This window comes from Mus musculus, chromosome 10, assembly GCF_000001635.26.
Source record: "Mus musculus strain C57BL/6J chromosome 10, GRCm38.p6 C57BL/6J".
Classification (NCBI taxonomy): Eukaryota; Metazoa; Chordata; class Mammalia; order Rodentia; family Muridae; genus Mus; species Mus musculus.
The window spans coordinates 97,715,737-97,733,758 of NC_000076.6; the positions used below are offsets into that span (position 1 = coordinate 97,715,737).

General features: G+C 38.9%; 2 long non-coding RNA genes across 3 annotated transcripts in view; one reads left to right on the forward strand and one right to left on the reverse strand.

Moving 5' to 3' along the window:
* The window catches only part of Gm10754 (predicted gene 10754), a 285,677-nt gene that overhangs the window by 34,323 nt on the left and 233,332 nt on the right, over positions 1-18,022 (reverse strand). The window lies entirely within an intron of this gene.
* Positions 1-18,022, forward strand: part of 4930525C09Rik (RIKEN cDNA 4930525C09 gene) — a 38,931-nt gene that overhangs the window by 965 nt on the left and 19,944 nt on the right. Inside the window, exons 2-3 of one of the 2 annotated variants that reach the window (NR_130992.1) lie at positions 528-781; positions 3,500-3,627. This is a non-coding gene — a long non-coding RNA (RIKEN cDNA 4930525C09 gene). Of the gene's footprint in view, positions 1-527; positions 782-3,499; positions 3,628-18,022 lie in introns of those variants that run through there. The other variant, NR_130993.1, reaches the window with a different exon arrangement.

Genomic DNA, 18,022 nt, shown 5'->3' on the forward strand with positions numbered 1-18,022 from the left:
TATGCTCCTCTGAAAACCTTGCCAGCCTTGGAAGATTCCCAAGTATGCAGTATGTGCTGTTATGCTCATGAGAACAATACCCCCCACCCCCCACCCCCATAGCCTGATGCTAACCCTTATGTGAATAAGCTGTATTCCATACTGGGTCCTTGTGTTGCTAGCCCATTGATCTTTAACTCTAATCAATAATTCTGTGATCATATACTGAGCCTTCCTGGAACAAGGATCCTTTATATCCATGGTTCTCAACTTTCCTAATTTTGTGACCTTTTAGTACAGTTCACCACAGGTTGTGGTGGCCTCCCAACCGAAAAGATAATTTTGTTGATTCCTGACAGCCTCCCCCATCTAACATCTCTGGGACTTCCTAAAGATCCCCCCAATCCCTACCCTCATGCATGATGCCAACAGTGTGGCCATGGAACCTGAAAAGCCCCACCCCCTCCTGTAGCCAGGTAGAATCTCCAGTGGAGGGATAACCCAACCAACACACAAAACTTTGACCCAAAATTTGTCCTATCTAAAAGAAATTCCGCAACAGGAACTGACAAACGGCCAACCAGTAACCAGCTCAACTTGAAACCCATCCCATGGACAAGCACCAATGCATGACATCGTTATCGATACTCTGTTATGCTTGTAAACAGGAAGCTAGCATAACTGTCCTCTAGCGGGCTCTACCTGTTGCCTGTGCTCTGGACTACTTGCTACCTGACGCCACGTGCCCTTGGGTGCTGGGGCTGAGATGGCACAGAGTCAACGACACAGACTCTGGGAACAGGTGAGAAATGCCTCAACATTTTTATTCCTTTTGAAAATTAAGTTGCCATAGATCATACCTGGTTTCATATACATCACAGCTTTAGAGTCTTGTAGTTGTTTCTTCTGTTTCTAATAGTATTATTGTGACCCAAAATTCTTAAACACATACATTGATATGTACACACACACACACACACACACACACACACACACACACACACAAACTCTTATCTCTGTGTTGCTGTGTCTCTCTCTGTCTGTCTCCTCTCCTCTCCTCTCCTCTCCTCTCCTCTCCTCTCCTCTCCTCTCCTCTCCTCTCCTCTCCTCTCCTCTTCTCTCTCTCTCTCTCTCTCTCTCTCTCTCTCTCTCTCTCTCTCTCTCTCACACACACACACACACACACACACAGAGACACTTCCATTTCCAAATGGGTAATGTTGCCTCACTAAACCTTTTCTTTGATTTTACGGAAATTCTCATACCCTTTCCTTTGGTTTTTTATGCTGTCTGCTCTTTTCCTTCACTGTTACAAGTACCAGGTCTGAACTTCATGTTATATCATTGAAACAGCTTTTTTGTAAATACTTTCCTGTGTCTTAAAACACTCCAGAAAAAAATTACAAATGCTGGGTCAAATAAAAATAGTGATTCAAAACTTTATGTATTTCATCTAGGTTTTTTTAAAAACATGATCTTCAAAATATGACCCAGTGATATGAATGTAAGTCCACATAATTTGCATGCAAGCAAAGCAAAAGAAAACAATTTGAATTATTTGTTTATGTTATCTCCTATGTTCAGTTATGTTATCTCCCATGGCTTTTGAATTTTCTTTGTAAAAAAAATTAGAATTCAAAGATCTGAAAGTGAGATTTCTGGGTCCTACCCAGAAGGTGGGAGGGTTCACATATGGCAAAGGAAACTGTATTTTAAACCAACTCTGCAGAGGATTGTGAAGGGAACATTTAGTAAAGTTTTCTGGAATTTTAATATTCTTGTTCCAACATTGCCTGATTTAGGGAAGAGTGTCTAGAAAGACAAGACTAGGTGGAAGAATCTATATTCCATTTTAGGGGTCCCAGTAGTCCTGTTAACGTTGTCATATTTATGGTAAAGTAAGATTGGAATTATCTGTGGTCTAAAACCAAACTGCCCTTGAAAGGTAAATCGTATGATTAATAAATGCCAGGTGTTATGTGAAAAAAAATGTTTTATTTACTTTACCAAACCAATTTGAAACTATGTTAGTTATTAGTCGGTTTAATGCTTTTTCCTTCTTTTAAAACTTTGGACCACTCTGAATTTACCTAAAATATTCAGGTGAAAACAGTATAAACTGTTGTAATACATTCGACTTTTTTCTTGCACAGGTGATACTCATGCGCCCACCACCCTACATAACACACAGACACTGTAACAGAGACCCCCAACACTGCAAATTCTCACAACAACTTCTTACCAATACTTTATCCATAACTGAAACAACTCACTGTTTGTTTTACTTTAATAACCCATGATTTTTCTGGCTTCCTACTTATGTGTTGTAAATAGTTTTGCACCTAGAAGTCAGGAATCCTGCACACATCGGTAGGGGCTCTCATTTTCCCATGATTCCCATTTTCCTGTTAACCATCATCAACTGCATTCATATGGCCAAGTCCTCAGTGTGTGTGGGGCACCTCTGAAATGCTACATTCCATTTCTTTTTACTCCCTTCTGTCAGTGGTTGCTTTATTAGACATAGACAGCTGGGAGAGCATATGTTTCTTTAAAGGAAACCTTTAAAATTCAGAGAGCACATTTTCAAAACCCACCCTGGTAAGTTTCAGTGCTTATATCTGGAAGGATTCAAAAGTCAACCAGTTAGAACCTTCATTCTGAAGTTGAAGAAACATCACATTAGAAATAAATTCGAGGGCTCTGCATTAACTTTCAATAGACCTTGCAATTAATTAAAGATTCTGTACTTTCCTATTTAAAACAACAAAAAATTTAATTTCATTTGCCATGTTTGCATTTGACTTGCAGGGATACCTTTTGACAGAACGTTGTCTTCAACCAATGTGTTGAGTGTGTTTGTAGATATTCTGAGATATATTCAGCCTATAGGCTACAAGGTAGACATACTGGTAAGAGTGAATATGTGCTTTCACACAAAACATACAAAGGAGTCAAAAACATACTGATAAAGGTTGAAGGCATCTTATTGGAGCCAAGCACTGTTTGCTTGGCATCCTGATGTCTGCACCCCATTCACACTTCTCATTTATCCTTCACAGCCTGTTCAGTACAATGTAGATAGTGTTCTTAAATTGAACAAATTATACTAAGACTCTGAGAAACTTAATGCTCTGATTACATTGTTATAGTACATTACATATATAAAAGTAAATTGATATGGCTTGCCAGCAAGTTCCATTGATTCTGCTTTCCAGTGGACCCAGGGTGTAACCACTCTACCTGAATGGCACCGGTTATTGCCTGGACTGTTTTGGTAATTTAACTCTTATCCTATTTTTGCCTTTGGTCTCCTTAGAGCCTGTTCTTAACACAGACGAGGAACCTGGGACATTTGCCAGCTAATTCACACCTCTCCCCCAAAAGTCTCAAATACTTTTCTAACTCATTGAGAATAAATGTCAAACTGCTTAATGTGTTATAGATCCCATGGAGCGTCTGGCTTCCTAGCTGTTAGCATGTCTTTGGCTTCTCTGTCTTGTCATTTTGTCCTTTGCAGGCTATGATCTAGCCACACTGCCCAGCTCCCTGCCCTGATTCTCTGCAATGCCTCCGACATTCCATGAGTGTTTTTCAGAATTTTGGGGGTGAATCTATTTTCTTCACAGTAAAATTACCTGGATCATCATTGGATCATCATCTCAGCTATTTCAGATGCTTGGGTAAAAGCCTCCTTCTCAGTGAATCTTTGCATAAATTGTTCCACATCCAGCCATTATGCTTGGATCCTCTCTCTCTCTCTCTCTCTCTCTCTCTCTCTCTCTCTCTCTCTCTCTCTCTCTCTCTCTCTCTCTCCCCTCTGTTTTCTCCTTATTCTTGTTACTACCTATTATTGTAAAGAGGTAAATTTTAACAGCTTCTATTTCTTCAGCATTAAGTAAGCACGAGGGTAGGTATTTACACATTGGTGTGCATCACTGCATTTGAGCTGTGGCCCACAGTTGAATCTCTTCCACATATGGGTTATCTGTCTCATCAAGTTAGTTACCATTCCTGTGTATCAGGTAATGCTGCCCCAGTCTGCTACAACTCTGAAGAAGCCCTGCACACCTTGGATATTCACATTCAGACACAGGCGGATGGGATTTTTCTCATCTGCTACTGACTCGATTCAGTACATATATAATCTCCCCATAATCTTTTTCTAAGAGCATTTCAAAACAGGCTTCTTGTAAGCAAATCTTATTTACTCCCCATGAAAGCCAACTGGGCCCCAGCACCATGGAAGAACATGGCATTCAATAGGCATGAAAATCAATAGCTTTTGAAAAAAAAAATCAGCTATCTAGATAAATGCAGTAGACTAATTTAAAATCTGTGAATAAGAAGAAATGTTCCTGAATCCCCATTTTTTTCTCTTACTTCCTGTAAGTTCCAATGAGCAGCAACGGTGTGCATCTGTGAAAAAAAAATGCCAATAAAGAATAAAAGAGGGATATGTTATAAAACATTTAAAAACACCATCCTCAGAATTCAGGTTAAAAATTGGTTCTAGGAACTTGTTAGTGCTACTGTTTGTTCAAGAAATGGAATCAATCTATATCTATTTTTTTTTGTATCTCAGTTTAAATCTCCATCAGGCAAAAATCCCATAAAACATGTCAAGTGGACACACTTGTTTCTGTGTGGAGGCAAAAGTTAGAAATATAAAAATGATTATGATGTGCACAGTTTAAACTGTTTAAACAAAACAGTAGCTGATGTCTCAATCAATAAGCATTGAAAATCTGGGTAAGAAGTCCAGAAGGACAAGCATCCCAGATATCCCTGGGTAGGCTGCACTCATGCAGCTCAAAGAATCATCTTTTCTAACTGTCTCCAATAAGAATGGATGCAATTCATGTTCTATTGCTGAAGTTTGTTATAGTATTTTATCATTTGCAAGAGCCAGAAGACTCTTTTAAATTACCCCAAATGTATTTCTAGAACTTTAATTTATTTCATGCAGCTTTGGCCAGTGAACTAATAATGTATGACTATTAGTCTCTGGCCTTTAGGCATTAATTTAAGTACTTTAATTAATCAAGTGATGTTTTATTGAGTCTTGTGCCAAGTATTGGGCTGAGATCTGTGACAACTTTTAATCCATGGTCCTCTTTGGTGCCCTCTGACCCCGGCAGAGTCCCAGAGTCCCTTTCATCTTTCTGTATTCTCATTTTCATTTTATTGCTCTTCCTTGAATGGAATCCAAATTCTCCACAACTTTCATAAATACTTCAGCAAAGACTTGATTATTGCCAAATATGGAAGCAAGATTATTATGATAAACTAGACCAGCTTCTATTAATATATTCTAGCATGATTTTAGCTTTTAAAATAATTGTGTTATGCTGCTGAATCATCTAACTTTTACTACATGAAAAGTTTAAGCATTGCTTCCCTAATATTTGTGCACACAGAAGTTTTTCTTTCTTAAATAAGTCAATTCTGGACTTTATTTTTTATTGTAATTTCTCACTTAGTCGTACTACACTCTAGTTTGTTCAAGCTCTTTGCATTTCCTGTTTGAGTTAACATTCTTCTTCTTCAAGTTTGAAATGAATTTCTTGCCCACATTTTATTTCAGCCCATCTCATTTGCCTATTTGACAGGCTAGAAATTGTGCTAGATACTGAAGTTGGCAAAAAATATATAAATATAGGTATTACTATTTTAGAAAGGACAAATACGTGCTAAATTCCAAGGGCCAAGATAGAAGAATGAACTAAACAAGAGGGAGGTTGTTGAATGAGGATTAGAGGATAGGTTAGCAGATAGAATGCTAAATTGAGCTTATTTAGGTTAAGTGTGAATTAATTAATGTAGAACACAGGAGTGTTGCTTTTCAGAGAGACAAAAGTATGCAATTAGAAGTTTAGAGTGCACAATAGCAATTATATATGGAACTACTAAAATTTTTATTTTAAAAATTTTATAGGCAAGTATTTTGTCTGCATTTGTCTGTGCACACCATGTGTGTAGGTCTGGTGCTTGTAGACACCAAAAGTGGAATGTTGGTTCCCCTGAAACTGGAATTAGAGATGGTGTCATCCAATATGTGGTTGCTGGAAGCCAAGCCAGGATACTATGTAAGAATAGTAAATTCTTTTACACACTGAGCCACCTCTTGGCACTGTTAAAAAGTTTGTTTCTTACCAATAATAAAAAAATGCAAGTAGATAGAATAATAGGGAAATTAATAAACAAAATTTAACCTCATGAAATAGCTAATATGAGGTATTATGTTTGACTCCGGTGGAATTTCTAGCATAACCAAAAAAAAATCATTATTACATACATGTTTCAACAATATACACCGATTTCATATCTGTTGTTTTCTTTTCATTGACAATACTTGTCAACAAGATAGATTTTTTTCACATAATAAATATATTCTAATTGTTAGTCCATCTACATGTTAAATAATAATTTTAGAAATGACAATGGCAGCGCTTGTGTGATGAGTCCAGAAATTCACAGAATGGTAATGAGCTTGACTCTCCAACCTGTACATTCCCAGGAAAGGCCAGTTCAAAACTATATTTCTGAAATGATGTTTAGTGACCTATACACAAGATGATAGTGATAGATGTGCTTCGAAGAAAACACTAGTGCTAGATATATTTCCTTAGGCAAGGGTTACCATCCAGTTAACAAGGCAGGCATACGTATGAGACACGATATGTTTAAACACGTACATCCAGCTTTAGATCTCCACCAGTTGTCCAACATCCTGAGATGGGTGATGAACAGGAATGACTAGCAGCAGTGGCTCACCATTCACTCATTCAGCATTTTCAGTTACTTCTTGAACATAACTACCACGAATACCATGAACTACCATGAATAGTGAAGACCAACTGTGCATTGTGCAATATGCCAGCTGGTAAAGAGGAAAGCAATTAAAAATGCCAACGTAACCAGAAGTAAGATGCATTCCCAAACAAAACCATGGCGGTACCTATACTTGCAAATTATATCAATGTGCGGGAAGGGAAGGACGTCGTCTCCAGATTTTATGTCTGTTGCCAGCATTGCCAAGCAAGTCTTAATTTTTGTCACTGCAACCAGTGACATTCAGTAAATGTTACTATCGGCCTTAAAATACACTCATATGCTATGTGGAACCTGCCTTGCATTTGTAAGATTCAGTCAAACCCTATGGCTGATGGATGCAGTGCTGAATGATGATGCAGTGCTGATGAGTACAGGCGTAAAGGAGCATAAGCAAGTGATGCTGGCTCATCTGTAAGAAAGCATATGCAGTCCAGTCTGGGAAAGTACAGGCGTTTAGGCTAAATCCAAACCAGTTAGATGAAGCTGATCGTCACTGAAGTGACAATGCGTGCATCACTCTGAGCTACGATAAGTTATGCACAGCACCGCCTCTCTTGACAAATTTACAATCTCCTGAATTTTGAGGTTAAAACAATTCTTAACTGTGATGTAAACTAAAATGAAAGGAACAATACAAAGGGATTCAAATACAGTGAGGGGGAAAAATCACTGGTGATTGAGATGATGCATAGTAATATCAATTAAAATTAACGGAGATGGAGTGATCAGTTTGATGGGACTCGGAATCACCATAGTAATAAACCTCTGGGCGAGTCTGTGAGAGTTTCTAGATTGAGTTGACTGAGGTGAGAAGACTCTATGTGTGGGAGAGTACAAATTCTGTGAGCTGACATCCTGGATGGTATAAGAAGAAGAAGGTGAGCTGAACATACCATTCAGCTGTTTCCTGATGGGGATCTATTGTGAGCAACTGCCTGAAGTCCCACTTGCTGCTCATCTCCCACCAAGAGGGATGCTACTATTGAGCTGTGAGCCAAAATAAACTTGTACTCCTTAAATATAATGTGCAGACACATTCTGTGTTGTATCATTGAAGCTCACTATTGTCAACTTCTTCTGTCCTGTTCCTTCTTTAGTCTGTTCATCTGATTAGTGTCATACACCAAAACTCCCAGTTTCCATAGGTCTACATGACTTCAACAGGCATGGCACATGACCGAAAGCAATCATTTCAAGATATGTGACAATCACTTTGTTTATACTCAGCGCGTGTATCACAGATGACCTTCAATTCAATGCTTCCACTTAGACATACTCAGCTCTAGAAGGCAATGCATAACTAAAACATTTAGAATTATTCAGTAACTATTCTCTGCCACCAGAAGCACTCACGTCTAAACTTTTATATCAGTTCACTTCCGCAAAGTTAATGGGCTCAGCTTCTTGAGGACTCCTAAGCTCTGCCAATTTCCAGATAAGAATTCTGAGCAATGAGCCATTGCTTTCACTTTCATAACAAATTTGAGGATGCTCTAGAAAACTAAAGGGGGGAATGGTCTAAATAACAAAGATTTTTGTCTCTAATTCTATTGTCTGGGAAGTTCAATTTCAAAGCCCTTGTATAGTTGGATTTTAGGAAGTACCATATTCCTATTGAGAAGATGGTGATCTTTCTTGGTATGCTGAAACATGATGGAGAAAGGGAAGATGAGATCAATACCTCCATTCTATTTTATTTTTCTCTTTTTAAAGATAGCTTTGTGTTTTTTAAAATGCATATTTTTGAGATTATAATATTGTTTTAACATTTCCCCCTCCCTTTCCTTTCCTAATTCCTCTAATAAACTCCTCCTTGCTCATTTTCAAATTTGTGGTCTCTTTCATTAATTGGTGTGTGTGTGTGTTTAGGAATATAATATTAAATTCTTAACTACATAAACACTACTGTGTATGTGTGTGACTTATATGGCAGTATACATGAAGGGACTCTAGCTGGTCCAGGACTAGTAAACATGATTTGGCAGCTTTCTAATTTCCTCTGTCTTGTTTTTTTTTTTTTTTTTAAAGCCAATTAGATTGCATTCCTAAAACTAGCCACCAACTATTTCCTTATTTGGCCACTCTGTCCTCCTGAGACTGCCTACCAAGGTCCAGCTAAAAAAAGCTATTGAAGTCCTGCAGTGAAAAGACATCATTTTCTTCCCTCACTAAAAGGCCCAACCAAAATTAAACACCTCATCCTAACACAAGGTTTCCTCCTTTCAATTTATAACCTGACAATTGCCTATGAGCCATGCCTGTTTTCTCTCAATTCAATGGTTGTCCTTTATTCCTCCTGGATAATATTTCCTTTCCTTTGTCCTTTGTTCCTTTCCCCTTTCTTTGTCACTTATTCCTTGCCTTTTATCTCTCTGGGGTAAAAAAAAAATTCTCTTCTGGGCTGAGTACTTGGTCTTGGGGTGTGTTTAGCCAATACTGGTCCCTTCAGTATACAAACAAATGCAAGCACCTCTTAAGATCAGAAAGGGGCACCAGATCCCTTGGAGCTGTGGTTACAGGTGATTCTAAGCTGTAAATGCAAGTGCTGGGAACCTAGCTCAGATCCTCTAGAAGAGCAAAACGTACTCAATCATTTCTGCTTCGGAACCTCACTGAGCCATTTCTTCAGTACCTCCATAGTCTCTTAGAGAGATATAAGTCCCATCATGACATTTCCAACTTCAAAAGCCAACTACATCTTGAAATCCCAGGCTCTTGAAGCCATGGGCATTCAGGATTTCAGCAAATGAATTCTGGAAACACAAGCATGCAGCCTGTACCAAAGGCAATAGATTGATGAAGTCAGTGCATGTTGAAGGATGAGGCACTTAACACATTCTAGCTTTCCCTTTTTAAGCACCCATTATGACTGACTGGTTCTTTGGTTTGCTTGTTTCAGTCACAACCTAGGAAGTTTTCTATATTTGTCATTCAGTGGCTTCAGAAGGGCCACTGGAAGTTCTTATGTTAGAGATCATGCTGAGCCTTATACCTGACAATTATATCTTTGTCACAGAGTGGAGATCTTTCATCATTTGATATCAGTAATGAATGACAGTGTGATACTGTATAACATAAAGAGGAAGTGAGGTTGGAAAAGGTCCTACTGGAAGATTTTAACAGAGGACCCCAGTGTAGCTTCCCTTGGTCAAGACTGGAGGGCAAGCCATACAGGAAATAAAACAAAACAAGCAAAATCGTCACAACCTTCAGCTTAGGGAGGAAGGCTGTAGATATATCTGTAGGTGTCAGTACAAAAAAAAAAAAAGAACATGAACTAGGCCTGTCTTGATGGACTTTGTAAGAATATTGCATTTTCTGTTTTTTTTTTTTAAGTTTATTTCATTTGTTAGATGATTTGGAGATTTTTGAAACACTGTCTCACTATATAGTCTAACTATCTATCTATCTGTCTATCTATCTATCTATCTAACTTTATCTTCTTTGTCATCTTGTTCTTCCTGCCTGTGGCCTTTTGCCTGGTAGACTAACACTTTACCACTGAGCCACATCCTCAGTTTTGTAAGAATCTTAAAACTCGAGTCTAGAGAAGAGAAAAATAGACTTAAGCCTATGGGAAGTGAGCCAAGAAAAATAAGTGTTATTACAGAAAGTCATTCCAGAGAGAAAACTATATTATTAAACACAGCCTGAGCAGGAGACAAGAAAAAGGATCATGTTGATGCCAAATAGTCTTTTGGGAGTAGCAACCTTGAGCTAGTCCCATTCCAGGTGAAGGGAGGTTAACTAGATCCAGAGAGAGAATAGAAATAGTCCTGTGGTGGGAACCAATAGAGAGAATAAGATGAAGTCGAGACAGTGGAACAAGGCTGTACCTTTTCACACATACATACATTTATTCTGCTCCATGTGTCTTCCAACTTCCCTCACAGATACTAGAGAAATGGTCTTGTACAGCAAAGGCTTAAGAGTACTTTGTAGAAAGAGGTTTTGGTTTTAAAAACATCTAAGGCAGCTTCTTGAAGTATTTTGCAGGCTCAAGAGCTGATCCCTGATCTGACTCAAGCTCCTTAAGCTCTTCCTACTGTTCTGTAACTTGAGAGTCATATAACACAAAGGAAGACAACTAAGAATCACATAAGCCAGTCATTGAGTCATTCTACTGATTTAGAAGTGAAAGTAGAACTCACTTTAGACTCATTGAGAACTATTCTGCAGAGCAGAAACAGAAGAGTCTCCCATGAAGTCTTTATTATTATTATTATTATTATTATTATTATTATTATTATTATTATTAAATATTTTCTTTATTTACATTTAAAATGTTATCCCCTTTTCTGGTTTCCCTTCTGAAAACCCCAGTTCACATCCCTGTCCCCCTTCTCTACAACCCACCCACTCCTGCTTCCCTGTCCTGGCATTCCCCTATACTGGGGCATTGAGCCTTTTTAGGACCAAGGATCTCTCCTCCCATTGATGTCCAACAAGGCCATCCTCTGTTACATATACAGCTGGAGCCATTGGTCCCTCCATGTGTACTCTTTGGTTGGTGGTTTAGAGTAAGGTAACCCAATCACAAAAGAGCACACATGGTATACACTCACTACTACATAGCCTAGAAGCTCAGAATATGCAAGATACAATTCACAGACCAAATGAAGCTCAAGAAGGAAAACTAAAGTATGGATACTCAGTCCTTCTTAGAAGGGGGAGCAAAATACCCATTGGAGGAGATAAAGAGACAACATGTGGAGCAGAAACTGAAGGAAAGGCCATCCAGAGACTGACCCACCTGGGATCCCACCTGGGAAGCCATCCCATATAGAGTCACCAAACCCAGACGCTATTGTGGATGCCAACAAGTGCTTGCTGACAGGAGCTTGATATAGCTGTCTCCTGAGAGGCTCTCCCAATGCCTGACAAATTGAGAGATGAATGCTCTCAGCCAACTATTGGTGTGAGCACCAGGATGTCTTTTGTTTGCTTTGTATTACTGTACTATTCACTTGGATTAGAATATCAAAATAACTTGGAGAGAGATTTTCTACAATGGAATCAACAGTGAGAAAGGATGTCAGTAAAACAATGCTATCTTTTTTCTAACATCGGAGGCCTAGTATATATTACCAATTAGTTCTTTACTTACATATCCCAAATGATTAAAAAAAGTAAAAGCCATTTCATGTAGGTTATAACCCATACCTGAGTGTACAGCACTCTCATATGGCCTACCACCTTTCTGCCTTTAATTTCTTCCCTCCTTGTTCTACCAAAATATAAAATAAAATAAAATAAAATAAATTAATTTTCCATCTTGATATTGCTGCTCTACAAATATGGTTCTGCTTTTCTTCCAGAGCTGTTAGACCAAGTGTATAAAGTCATTAGAGCAGCTTAGAACAAGTTTCTCACTGGGACCACAATGCTTACATTGTAGCATCCCAGTGAATGAGGTCTCTTTGCTAACCACCTTTTGAAACAGTTTATAAAACTGAGAGTTACAGGAGATAATCATCTTAGTTTTACAAGTTAATCATTTGGGATATACTATATGCTTGAATAATACAGACATTGTGTTATTTTGTTCTGATTTTCTAACTAAAATTAAGTCATACTATATGAATTAATTTTTTTAGGAAATTGTACACACTTCTGAAGGTATGTACAGTATAGTACCACTGTACTAACATAACCGTGTTCAATATGTGTAGCCGTTGAGAATAGTCAGTAATGTGTGCTCTAAACTTAATTCTGAGTTCAATTTGCTGGACAGAATAAGCACTGAAACATGTTTCTGAGAAACATGTATTCATTAAATACTAAGTAGCAAATATGAATCTTAGCCTATCTTAGCCCTGGTTGGATACCCAGGGATCCAAGAATTCTAGTAACTTGTTCACAATATACAGAAAATTTACCTCTTTTCTGATGATTTATACATTTATTCTTTTTTTTGTTTGTTTTTTTGTTTTTTTGAGACAGGGTTTCTCTCTGTAGCCCTGTCTGTCCTGGAACTCACTTTGTACACCAGGCTGGCCTTGAACTCAGAAATCCACATTTATGGCTTTAAAATGTGCTTTATTTCACCACACATTAGGATATTACACATTTGCCCACCTCCTACTTTGCATTCCATTTACATACTGTAGTATTACATGCTTACAGCAGCAAAGATGATGGCTGGCTGCCCCTAAGTTGAAATATAAACTCCCCTCCCCCTTCCAGGAAAGCCCCTAAAGGGAATGTGGTCATCTCTGTCTAATCCCTATGACTGAAATTTGAGTTAGTAGGTTCCTACCCACGATTAATATTTATTATCAGTGATCAATGTTACTAAATCTACCTTGAGGGCATCATTAGGGCATATTGGAATTCCAATATGACAGCTGTCTTTGACATAGGATATCAGTTATAATAAGTGGTATTAGGGCACAGAGAAGTTAATCATTGAATTATTCATTGGATCGTTAATCTTTGTTTTCTCTATTTATCATCTATCTATCTATCTATCTATCTATCATCTATTTTTTTTTACTTATTCACTTTACAACTCTGACCCTCTCCTGGTAACCCCTTCCACAATTTTCCCCCATCACAACCTCCCCCTGTCCTCTGAGCACGCCCCACACCCCCACAATGTGGAAGAACATATCCCATGTACAAGTAACATCTTTTGGGATGGCCCCCTCTTCCCCAACTCTAGTTGAAAACCAAGCTGCCTATCTGTTACATACGTGCAGGGAGGCCTAGGTTCTGCCCTTATATTTGTTGGTTGGTGGTTCAGTCTCTGAGAATCCCAAGGATCCAGATAATCTGGCTCTGATGGTCTTCCTGTGGGGTTCCTATCCTCTTCAGGGCTACGATCCCTTTTCTGTTCTTCCGTAATGGTCCCTGTGGTGTTGAATAAGCTTGGCCCAAGGAGTATCATTATTTGGAGTTCCAGGCTTGTTGGAATAGTGTCTTAGTCAGGGCTTCTATTCCTGGAAAAAACACCATGACCAAGAAGCAAGTTGGGGAGGAAAGGGTTTATTCAGCTTATATATCCACATTGCTGTTCATCACTAGAGGAAGTCAGGCCTGGAACTTAAGCTGGTAAGGAAGCAGCAGCTGATGCAGAGGCCATGGGGGGATGTTTCTTACTGGCTTGTTTCCTCTGAATTGCTCGCCTTGCTTTCTTATAGAACCCAGGATTACCAGCCCAGGGATGGCACCACCCACAATGGGCCCTCCCCCCTAGACCACCAACTGAGAAAATGTTCCACAGCTGGATCTAATGGAGGCATTTCCTCAAGGAAGGCTCCTTTCTCTGTGATAACTCCAGCCTGTGTCAAGTTGACACATAAAACCAGCCAGTACAATTGACCCCTTTTCAACTTGACACACAAACACATCACTATTAAGCCTCAACCATTACTTTCTTAGTCATCCCCATGACCTAAATAACTTTAAAAGTCCCACAGTCTTTCCATCTTAAAAGTCTATTCCTTTTAAAATATACAATATATTTTAAAATTCAAAGATTTTTAAAAATTCAAAGTCTCTTAACTGCGGGCTCCAATAAAATACCTGACTTCAAGAGGGAAAAATATTAGGGCACAGTCACAATGAAAAGCAAAATGAAACTCTAACTGTCCAATGTCTGGGCTCCTCCAAAGGCTTGGGTCATTCCTCCAGCTCTGCCCTTTTTAGCACACACCTTGTCGTCTAGGCTCCAGATATCTGTATTCCACTGCTGCTGCTGTTCTTGCCGGCCATCTCATGGTACTGACATTTCCAAAACACTGCTATCTTCTGCTTCAACCGGGCTTCACCAATAACATCTCATAGGCTCTCTTTATGGTACCAAGTCTCAACTCCTTTGCCTGACGCCTTCAGTCTTGAACCATCAATTGCAACTCAGGCTGCACCTTCACCAATGGCCTTCCACAATGCTAAGCCTCAGCTGTTCTTCGTGACCCCTTCATGCCTTTAAAACCAGTTCCACATAGGTGACTCTTACACATTACCATGTCCAACCACAGCACAAGGTATGATCTTGGATATCTCTGGAACACAGCCTCTATGCTCTCAGAAATCACTTCACAGAAGATTTCACCTCAATGATGCTGGTCTCTTCCTAATAACCACGAATTTCTTAGTTCCAGCTAACCAGCATCAATAGTCCCAGCAATGCAAAATTTTCATTGTAGTAGTTCCGATATCTTGTTAATCACAGCTGATTCTTCAGCCCCAGCTAACCAAAACTACAGAATCTTCACAATCAAAATAGCAATAGCCCTGATAAGAGTCTTTAATTTTACCTCTGAAATTTCACAAGTCAGGCCTCCATCTTCTGCACTGTTCTCAACATTATCTTTCAAGCTCCTACACAACATCTCACAGAGCTCTTAACACCGAATGGATCTTCTAGCCCAAAGTTCCAAAGTCCTTCTACAGTCCTCCCCAAAAACACGGTCAGATTGTCACAGGAATACCCCACTGCGCTGATACTAATTTGTCTTAGTTAGGGCTTCTAATCTTGGACAAAACATCATGATCAAGAATCAATCTGAGAAGGAAATCATTTCTTCAACTTACATTTCCACATTGCTGTTCATCACTGAAGGAAGTCAGGAGTGGAACTCAAGCAGGCCAGGAAGCAGGAGCTGATGCAGAGGCCATGGAGGGATGTTTCTTACTGGCTTGCTTCTCCTGACTTGCTCAACTTGCTCTTTTATAGAACCCAAAACTACTAGCCCATGGATGGCACCACCCACAATGGGCCCTTCCCCATTGACCACCAACTGAGAAAATGCCCCTCAGCTGGATCTCATCGAGGTACTACCCCAACTGAAGCTCCTTTCTCTTTGATAACTCCAGCTTGTATCAAGTTGACACACAAAACCAGCCAGTACAATTGATCGCTTGTCAACTTGACACACAAACTCATCACTGTTAAACCTCAACCCTTATATAAAATCAGCCAGAACAAATATGTATGGTATTCTTGGAGGAAGAGTGTCAAGGTGGGCATGGGGTTTAGGATCCTCATCCTAGCTGCCTGGAAGTCAGCATTCAAGTATCCTTCAGATGAAGATGTAGAACTTTCAGCTCTTCCTGCATCATGCCTTCGGGGACACTGCCATGCTTTGAAGATAATGGACTGAACCTCTAAACCCGAAAGACAACCCAATTAAATTTTGTTCTTACAAGAGTTGACTTAGTCATGGAGTTTGTTCAGAACAGTAAAATCCTAAGACAATCTCTAAGCTCCATTCAATGTTTGGCTGTGGATGTCTGCATCTGTTTCAGTCAGTTACTAGGTGGAGCCTCCCATAGGAGAGCCATGCTAAACTCCTGTCTGTAAGTGTAACAGTGTATAATAAATAGTGTCATGGATTGGTGCTTGCCTATGGGATGGGTCTCAAGTTGGGCTGGGTATTGGTTGGGCATTCCTTTAGCCACTGCTCCATCCCTTGTCCCTGCATTTCTTGTAGACAGGATACATTTGTGGTTGAAAGTTTTGTAGGTGGCTTGGTGTCACTAACTCCCTATCTCCCCACTGAAGTTCCTGCCTGGCTACAGGAGGTTGCCTTTTCAGGTTTCATATTCCCAATGTTGTGAGTCACAGCTAAGGACACTCCCATTGATTCTTTGGTATCTCCCTTATTCCAGGGTCCTGTCACATCTTAAAGCTTCCCATTCCTGCCAGTTGCAGATTTCTATTCATTCTCATGGCCATCTAGCCATCTTTCCTGCTCCCCCCCACACCTGATCCCGACCCACATTTTCCTCCCCATCTCTCAGACTCAGTTCTCTCCTTTCATTTCCCACTTATGACTATTTTATTCCCCCTTCTAAGTGAGATTCAAGCTTCCTTGCTTGGGCCTTTTTTCTTGTTTAGTTTCTTCGGGTCTGTGGAATGTAACATGAATATCCTGTATTTTATGGCTAATATCCTCTTATCAATGAATACATACAATGCATGTCCTTCTGGGACTGGGCTACATCATTCAGGAAGATATTCTCAAGATCCATCCATTTTGCCTGAAAAATTCATGTCTTTGTTTTTTATGGCTGAAATGTATTGTGTACCCAAATTTATGCAACACAATGAAAGTGGTGCTAAGGGGAATGTTCATAGTGATAAGTGCTTCCATAAAAATATTAGAAAGTTCTCATACCAGCAATTTAAAAGTACAACTAAAAGTTCTAGAAAAAGAAGAATAATTAGGAGGAGGAAAAGGAGGAGGAGGAGGAGGAGGAGGAGGAGGAGGAGGAGAAGGAGGAGGAGAAGAAAGAGAAGAAGGAGAAGTAGGAGAAGAAGAAGTGGCACAGCAAAGAAAGTAGAAGGCAGGAAAAAATTAAAATCAGTGCTGAAATCAATTAGTTAGAAACAAAGAAAACAATAGACAGAATAAATGAAAAGAGCTCATTCTTTGAGAAAATCAACAAGATAGACAAACCATTAGCCAATCTAACCAAAGGACAGAGAGACAGTATCCAAATAAATAAAATCATAATAAATTAAAAAGGAGACATAACAAGAGACACAGAGGAAATTCAAAGAATCATTAGGTTTTACTTCAAAAGTCTATATTCCACAAAATAGGAAAATCTTAATCTTTGTTTTTTAGTGAATGCTAAAAAATCCCCAATTTCAAGTATAAAAAAATATTAGTCATACTCCTCAAGCTTTTGGTTAACTAAACTTCCCTAAGCTCCATAGTCTGGGTCTGTAATTCTTAGTTTGTTGTTTTTTGGAAGGACAGAGCAAATTTTTTTTGATATGCTTTGTGAGTTATTTGCATCTTTAACTATTTTGAAACGCAAAAGTATATAAAGTTATACATTCCATCAAGGTAGTCTTTGAATAGCTAAAAAGCAGACAATATATGTTTTAGCTTTTAAACAGTTTGTGCCTATACTATGCTGGTTACTAAATTATCTTTGTTCAAGAATACTGCCTTATTGAGTAAGGAAATTTAGAATGTAAGAAAGAAGTGTGTTCTATAATTTACTTCATTTTGCAATGAGATGTTTGTGAACATCACATCTTTATTACTAAAGTGTTAAAAAATATTAAGACCATTATGAATAAAGGGACCTGGTTCTGAGTTTTCTGAGACTAAAAATGAATATTATCTATGAACTTAAAAGTTGAAATTTTCGATGTTCATTACACATCTACTGAATCAAGACTCTGGGGACAAGGTCCAGCCATCTGTGCGATAATGACCCTCTCTGTATTGGATGCACTGTCAAT